This window comes from Bos mutus, chromosome 15 (assembly GCF_027580195.1).
Source record: "Bos mutus isolate GX-2022 chromosome 15, NWIPB_WYAK_1.1, whole genome shotgun sequence".
Lineage (NCBI taxonomy): Eukaryota > Metazoa > Chordata > Mammalia > Artiodactyla > Bovidae > Bos > Bos mutus.
The window spans coordinates 33,276,265-33,285,427 of record NC_091631.1 but is presented as its reverse complement, the minus strand read 5'-3'; the positions used below and the strand labels follow the sequence as shown (position 1 = coordinate 33,285,427).

Sequence of the window (9,163 nt, the reverse complement as noted above, 5' to 3'; positions counted from 1 at the left end):
CATTGCCTAGAATTCATAAAAACACTATAATGAGATAAATTTTAATTCAGATAAATTGTTTGGTAGAGGAAGACTTTTTTCCTTAGCTAGTAATTAACTTGCCTTATGGCCCTTTCTCCATAGCACTCAATATGAGACTGTGTTGAAGCATTAATTGAACAGTTTTTACTATCAGGTCAAAATGAACCTGTTACTCAACCTGACATCCAGTAATACAGAACCACCTCTGGCAGCAATGAAGACTCTATAATCTATATGTCTATGCCTATGGTGCATGATGGAAAAAGTTGCAAAGTAAATTTAGGGTAACCCCTTTTCCCCACCAAAGACATTACATTAAAAAAAAAAACAACAAAGGAACAACACAGGTGTGTGTGGAAGCATTTTCATAGGGACTTGGGGGAAATTTTGTTCTTTTACAGAAATACTAGCACCCATTATCAGGACATCTAGTTGTGCCTTTGTTACAATGTGACAGTCTTCTTGGATGTGTTAACATAAAGGCACCAAGATCAAACAGTATCAGAGCCACCAGCAGAGTGAAAGAAAAGTGAGCAAAACTATTTAAGATTTGTCAGATGTGATATTTAGTTCAAGAAAGAAAAGGACAAGAGTATGTTTATGTATGAGTATTTTTCATAGGCATTTAACAATTATTTTTAGATACTATTTTCTGATTGTGCTTTAGGTGTGTTGATACAGAAAGTGGAAAGAGAATCTGTGACTCTAGTGAAGCTACATGTCATCATCACAGCAGGAAGCTAAAACGGGACTTAATGATGTAGAAAAGGGTATTCAGGTCAATGGATGCTGACCAGGCTTGTCAGCAGTTTGCCTTAAAATAACAAGCAGAATTTTAAGACAGAGCTGCATTCCCACTTGAGAGTTATGCTTCCCACAACCATAGTCACTGTATCAAGGCTTCCTGCACAGCCTGTCAAGGCAGCCAAGTCACTGTCCATTGTGCTGGATTGTCCAGCTCAGTCAGGACCCAGTGGAGGGAACACAGAGAGCTTCTGAGAAAGGAAAATAGGGAAATGCATCTGGGACCCCAATGAAGGTTGTCTGGAGGCAGATCAATTTCTGGAAAGCAATATGTGCTGGAAAAATCTTATGGATCATATTGGGGCTACTGAATATTTCCTTGAATTTTGTTTTTAACATTCCCCAAAATGATCAGAAGGGTACCCAGAAACTCTAAAATAAAATTTGAAGTACATTTGGCTCTGGTGGGTTGGAGAGGGGTCAAACAAATAATTGTTCTCATGGTGGGGAGATGGCACCTGAACTTACCCAGCACATCAAGATATGAAAGTCAGTCAAAGCTTGTTGCAGATGTGTTGTCAACGTTATAGGGTCTGTTAGAAAGAATGGTGGTGAATGGAGGATAAATAAAATGTTTTTCCGGTCAGGTAACGAACCCAAACATATCCTGTGGACTTCAGTTGTCCAGGGCAGGGGTTGGGGGATGGCTAACATATGACCTAGCGTGGGAAGTTGTTAAGCATATAGGGCAAAACCTTAATCAGCCACTTTCTGGATTCTTTAACCTTCTTCGAAGCTGCCAGAAGCCAATGCCTTTCTAGTGAATAATGGGATACTGCTCATATTTTTTAACGTGGCTCTGAGTCAGCATATGTGGGTCCTTGGCCAGCTCTCCAGACAGACCTGAGCAGATGAGGAGAATAAAATAAGACACTCCTTTCAGTGGTTTTTCTGCTGTCCATCCTTATGGCTCTGTATAAGCTTTACTTCTCACCAGAAAAAGAGCTGCTTCTACCACCCGCTTCATTGCTGCTGCTCTTTATACAAAGATTGTGCTATTTAGCTCACAATTGAGGGGTTATCTAACAAGCCATGCCTGCCTGGAGGGCAAGGGTCTTGTCAGGCACTTCCTGGATGGTTTTGCCATGATCCAAAAAACTAGAGTGGTCTCTGAGTTCAGTGGTTGTTCTTTCCCACCCTGCTATGGCTGTACGAGGCCGCAACCCTGTGAAATGTCACCCTTGCGAAACATCACAGTGGAGCTTCGGTCAGATCTCACCATGTGGACAGCCTCTGATTTCCTGTATGTGGCTCATTTGGGTAGCCCAGTTACGAAAAAGAAGAACAAAAATTGCCAAGAAGGAATATCTCCTGCTTTGGGTATTTTTTGGGTACATCATTTATCCATTGCCTCTGGAGGCTTGGGTTGCTATTATGTTGGAGGGTAGTTATAAATATGCAGCTAACCCACACTTAATTTCATGGTCTGGGGAGAGGGTACGTTACCATCACGTCTTCACAAGTCAGTATCCTTTTGTGAGGGCTTCCCCTGTGGCTCAGCTGGTAAAGAATCTGCCTGCAATGCTGGAGACCTGGGTTTGATCCCTGGATTGGGAAGACCCCCTGGAGAAGGGAAAGGCTACCCTACCCATTTCCAGTATCCTGGCCTGGAGAATTCCATGGACTGTATAGTCCATGGGGTCGCAAAGAGTCGGACACGACTTTTTCAAGTGATTGACTTTCACTTCACATCCTCTTGTGAACAAGACCAAGCACTACTGTGTAGAGTACTGAAAATTGATCAACAAATCTATTTTCTAGAATCCATAGAAAGCTGATGTTCATGTGCTACTGCTCACTTATAGCTTATTGTAGAGAAAAAGTAACAGTCTTTAGCAGGTACCCACTGGAACTAGGGTGACCAACCTATCCTTATCTGCTCAGGACTGTCTCTGTTTTAATACCCAGTCTCCCATCTCAGGAAACCCTTCAGTTTCAGGTAATTTGGGACAGTTGGTCACCCTAAGGAGAACTGAAATTGGCTCTGATCAAAGGGTATGGGACTGATGAGATTTATGAGGTCCCGTGTTTTAAGGAAAGTTCCATACAGCTCTTAAGTGAATATGTTCATCTACATCGGTGTTATAAGGTTTCCAATATCTAAGCCAGAAAGGCCAATACAGAGGAGGAATGATTGTTAAACATAGGATATTGAATTAAACCACTGTAAAATTCATTAAATATTTAGTGTTTACTATGTTCCAAGCACATTTCTAGGTATCAGAAATTGAGAATTGAGCAAAATAAAGGCCTTAATTTCAGAGGACAAATTCTCAGGAATATAATCAGGAAAGTTGGCATGCTTCTTCTGGATGAACTGTGGGATAAAGGAGCACAATGGTCAAACCTTCCCAAAACCAAATTGGTGAGGACACGATGTAGCAAGATGTTTTCATGATGTATCCTACTATTTTCTAATCTTGATTGCACATCCTGGGAGGAAAAAGTTGGACATACAACCTCAGTATGTATTTGCAAATTATATGCATGTACTTCCCCGGTGGTGCTAGTGGTAAAGAACCCGCCTGCCAGTGTAGGAGATGTAAGAGATGTGGACTTGATCCCTGAGTTGGGAAGATCCCCTGGAGGAGGGGCATGACAGCCCACTCCAGTATTTTTGCCTGAAGAATTCAATGGACAGCGGAGGCTGGTGGGCTACAGTCCACGGGATCACAAAAAGTCGGACATGCCTGAAATGACTGAGCATGCGTGCACTTCTACTATGTGAAACACATACACAAAAATGGAAATTCAGAAAAGTTGCTCTCTAAGGCCCTCTGGGGCCGAAGCAAAAGCTCAGGGCACACATGGTCAACCATTGAAGGGTGGTTTAATTCCAAGTAGGCATTAAAGGATCATTTTTAAATGCAGGTAAAATCATGGCTCTCATACAGATATAAGAATAAAAATGAGTTTAAGATTTTATTTAACTAATTCATAAGAAAATAAAAGTGATACAATCAGGTCAAAGGAGATTACCAAGAACAGACACAGTTAAAAGTCAGGAATATGGAAATGTACAAATAGAGCAAAAACTGATTTTTTGACTGTTTCTCTCTAGAAACAGAATTTGTTTGCATGTCAATAGACAAAAATTATCTGGCATTGCTATCAGTTATCTACAGTTTACAGAATCAGAATCAGACAACTCAGGTGTGCTTTAGAATAAAAACTTATTTTTCCATTTATGTATATTTTTTCCTTACAGTCTCCCCACTTTTGATCAAAAAGAATCTCAAAGAATCCTGATCACAAAATGAATGTGGCCTTATTAGATATGGCCTGATTATCTACATAGGTACAGCAAGAATGTTACCACAGAGGTTAAGTTTACTCTGCTGGAGGTTTCTATAAGGAATCTCAGGTTGGAATTCTAAAAGCCTCTATTACTCGCTGTCCTGAGGCTAGGAAGCCATGCCCAAGAAACTATCCACCAAGTTTCATCTGCAGGACTTATGATACATTGTGGTGACTTCTCTCAAAGTCTTCAAAACATCTCTAGGCTCCTGTCATGGAAGTGACCTTCCTTACCAGCCAGACCCTGTAAGTGAGGTACCAGGAAAGCATTGTTGGCAATAAAGTCACCCATGAAGTCAACCTTAGTTCCCTGAGATCTTCTTCCTTTGTCCCTGGGGTTGTGCCCACTTGGAGTGGCCTGGTGACAAGGTCACTGCTAGCATGAGCAGCTAGTCTTCTGCAAAGGAGCTGCTTGGTGGCTGCAGACATCAAAAACCAAGGACCTGAAGCAGCTGGGAGTTAGAAGGTGTGATTCTCTTACTCTTCTTCCAAACAGTCCCTCTATCTGCCCCTGATTCTCTGAAACCTTTTCCAAATAGGATTAACAGGCGCTCAGATCAGCTGTCCACGATGCTCCTGGTTGGAAATTATTCGATAAAGTCCCTCCCAGAGAGACTCTTCAGAAAATCCAAAAGCCCTTCAGCAGGGACAAAGCACGAATGAACAGGGAGGACCTGTAAATCACTGGTTCAGTTTTTAAGACTAAGAAACCTGAATTCGAGTCACCTCCTACCTCCATCCTGATTCTCGAGTATGGGCCATCATATGACTGATACTGCTTTTGTGTCCCATTGAAATCTTTGGCTACTACAAGAAAATCTTCTTGCTAAATCTGTGGAAGAAACTTTAACCTCAGTGAAAAGAACATGGGACCTCTGAGCTGAGCCTTAAATTGAGAAAGTAAAGCAGCATGTTAAGAAAAAAGATTTAAGAAAAAGTATTTCAAATGCAATGGTAATTTGGACCAGTGAAATACTGCCAGGCTGGGAAGTAATTCATAGTTAAGAGAAAGGTTGGAGAATTAAGGTGCAGGGATTGCCCCCTAGTGTTCATGGTAAAGCTTGGAGTCTCCTTGTATTAAGTGAACTGAATATCACTCCTGAATTTATGCAATATTCCTCCCTAGAGGAAAGAGATGGTGGGAAAGCTTCAATGAAACAAGTTCTATCTAAATATATACTTTTCTAGGATAGAGAATGTATCTGTTGATGGTCCAGTTGCTGGTCTGGAATTAAGCTCAATTATTGTATGACTTCTCCAGTGTTCTTGCCTGGAGAATCCCAGGGACGGAGAGCCTGGTGGGCTGCCGTCTATGGGGTCGCACAGAGTCGGACACGACTGAAGCGACTTAGCGGCAGCATTGTATGCCTTTCCATCTTTCTACATCTTTCAGGTGGATGGTCCATATCACGATGTTTTATATAGTATCTTAGGAGGATATTCATACTGCAGACCTGATGTTGGTTATGTCCACGGGATGTCCTTCATGTTGGTAGTGTTCATTCTCAGTTTGGAAGCAGTAGATGCTTTCATTGGAAATCTCATGCATAAGTCATTCCAGTTGGCCTTTTTCTGTGTGGATTGCAGCCAGATGTTGATATATTTTGGAACATTTGAAGTATTCTTTGAGGGCAGTCTCTTTACTCTTTTTCTTCATATTAAGTAGTCTTATGGTCTCACTCTAGACATATACTTGACAGATTAGATCTTCACACAGTATCACAAATAACTGTTCTGCTTGATCTGGCCAGTCCAGTCCAGGATGTATTTTGCAGAGATGGGGAGGAATATTTATTTAGAAGTGGGATAAGAATCCTCCAGTAATATGAAGACATTTTCCTTCAGATAGACTTTATTCACATAACACAGTTTCTAAATAAACTGGCAGAGAATCTCACACTGGAAATCTCACACAGTGGCTGCTATATTGCAGCCACTCAGATGTAGAAAAGCATCAACTAATGGACTTAGGTTTTTGGGTCAGTGATAAAGGATATTGAAGAAGGAGACAAAATAACAGTACTGCTTTGAACAGCTAATCTTCACAATTAACAGACCAACTGAAACAAAAAGAAGCATTTTTTTATAACAGTATTTTGTTTCCCAAGTAAGCAGCATGGAGAAAGTTGGAGCAGTTCAAAAGAAGCGAGAGATGGAAAACTGCTGATTTTGAATTTTGTGTCTGAAGCAACAGAAGCTTGGGGCTAGTGCACTGGGACGACCCAGAGGGATGGTATGGGGAGGGAGGAGGGAGGAGGGTTCAGGATGGGGAACACATGTATACCTGTGGCGGATTCATTTTGATATTTGGCAAAACTAATACAATTATGTAAAGTTTAAAAATAAAATAAAATTAGAAAAAAATAAAAACAAAAAAAAAAAAGAAAACCTATTGACAATATTATTTTAAAAAGTTATTTTGTAGGGAGAGCCATTTTACAAAAGAGAAAGTGTAAATGGTTAGTTCATATTCCATAATTTGGGGTAACATTTGAATGCAATAATATTTTAAAATAGTTTTGGGGAAAAAAGACAATGGCTTGTCATACCCAACTAAATAAGCATCATTTTCAAATAGAACATTCCAGACAAAGCTTCTGTTATATAACCATTTTTCCAATTATATTTAGTAAAAAGGAGGGTAGATTCTTACTGAACCTTTGCAAATAACTATGTTATCATTTAAAAGTAAGAATATTTAATAAAAGTTTCTGAATTTGGAAGGGGAGTCAAGTAGGGAGAATAAAACATCATCTAAAGATGTTTCATTCAGTTTACAAAATCAAATTTTACTAAATTGTTATGGATTATAAATAAGTTAATAAGAAATGTATCTTATGTATTCAGAAAATTAGAACATTAAAACAATATCAACAATATTCCAAACAAATAGCTACAATCATCTCTCATTAGTTCATCCATTCTATGTAATCATTTCTTGTCCTGCTGGGTCTTGGGTTAGCAGTATCATGAACCCATCTACTTCTTACTAAAAAGAGTTCTGTAGATCCTAATTTAGACCATTAGCATGGTCTTTCCTCTTCAGGACAGTCTTAAAGTTGTTTAAATGATGACATCAGAAGCCTGTACCCAAGATCTATTATTCATTGAAGTGTCAGTAGTTTGAAGTAACTGGCACAGTCCTTTTCCTTGGACTCTGGGGACCATGCATCTTTGTCAAAGATGTGATCTGGCCCCTGCAGCTGATTGCAGAGCCTTCAGGGGAGCTTACAAGTAATACAAAAACTATCTGTAGATGTCAGACTTAAAATGACTGTGGTAATTGATGGAGAGAGTTCATATCAAGCAAGATGTAACTGACAAGGAAATTTGGTTGTTTCTGTGTCATGCAAAACAATGCTAATCCAAATAAACAAACATATAAAGCTATGACAAAATGTCTATGTACATAATGATTAAGGCTATTTTCAAAGAAGATATTGAACTTTACAACCAATTTATAAAAATGAATGAACATACTTGTTACAGAGGAAAAATTCTTGAGATATGCAAAATTCCCTACTCATTATATACATAATGCACTAAAATATACCAATAATATATCAAGAATATCGAGTTAAGAGATTCAGAGTAGGTTCTAAACATTTATATGTTAAAAAAACTCTACAGATAAGTCTCCATTGCCTGGAGAAGGAAATGGAAATCCACTCCAGTATTCTTGCCTGGGAAATTCCATGGACAGAAGAACATGGCGGGCTACAATCCACAGGGTCACAAAGAGTCAGACACAACTTAGCGACTAAACAAACAGCAACATAGATAAGTCTGATATTTATCCCCAAATGAAAACCACTGGCTTAGAAGACTCAGGTTTTGCATTAAAGGAGAAAGACTTAAACCAAGTAAACATTTTAAATAAGTAAAATTATTATTAGTAACACTATTTTGCTGTTGCCTAACATCAAGCAAAGCATCCTTGGGATGAAGATAAACAAACATCAACAAGTCTCAACATCATTCAAGTCCCAAGATAGTTACAGCAATAAAATTTTACTTATACAAATTTAACCTGGGGAAGGCTAAGCATTTTTTCTGATTTGACAAATCTTTCCATGAAACTCATAAATAGCAACATAAATAAAACCTAATTATTTAGAAACAACATCCCTCTTTCATAAGTTAAGGAAAAAATCTTTTGGAGTTCGAGAGGCCCACTTAGAAATATCAAAGATAGGTTTAGGGAGGCAAAAATCAAAAGTTGTCAGGAGATTTAAACTCTTAAGATAGGATTATGGGTGCCTCAGAAATTACTGTTGTTTTTCTTCAAATATTATGATTTGAAGGTGACAATAAAACATCTAAAGATAAGCACAAATGTAACACAATTGTAAAGAATCTTAGTTTTTTTCTAAGTAAGGAAATTTTGCTTTTTAAAAATAATCAAGAACATAATACAATTAATGTATTGTAAGACAGAATCTTTTGCTATCTAGGCAAAGTATATAGATAAAAAGAACTTTCCATATTGGAGGTGAAGGCAATGAGAAGTAACATGGAAACAAGACCATTAAAAATGAGCAAACTTTGGTGACATTTTAACACATTTCGTAACTTTTCAGACTCAGGTATTATAAACCAAGGCAAATAAAATTTAGTGATTGCCAAGGGTTGGGAGACGGTGAGGATGGGAAGTTAATTATTTAACAGGTATGAAGTTTCAGCTTGGGAATTTGAAAAATTTCTGGAGATGGATGGTGGTGACAGTTGCATGACAGTGTGAATATACCTTAATGTACACTTAAAACCGGTTAAAATGGTAGATTATTTACAAGCTTTGCCTTTTATTGTGTTCTTTTATATTTTGGAACAAACTGACACTTTACATTAGGACCCATATCTCAGGGCATCTATAATGTGAGAATGAATTTGAAATATGAAGATGTTATTAATATGTAAACAAGTCATTGCTGCTATTTTCAAATGACTCAATAAATAATAATTATAAACATTTCTAGTTCAGTTTCCAATATAGTAAACAATTACACAACCCCTAACCACCACCCCCACCGCCCCCAAACAT

At 38.4% G+C, this 9,163-nt stretch overlaps 1 pseudogene; it reads left to right on the top strand.

The window, feature by feature from the left end:
* The first annotated feature begins 3,162 nt into the window (after positions 1–3,162).
* LOC106701398 (TBC1 domain family member 12 pseudogene) lies at positions 3,163–6,069 on the top strand (annotated as a pseudogene).
* The last annotated feature ends 3,094 nt before the right edge of the window (positions 6,070–9,163 follow it).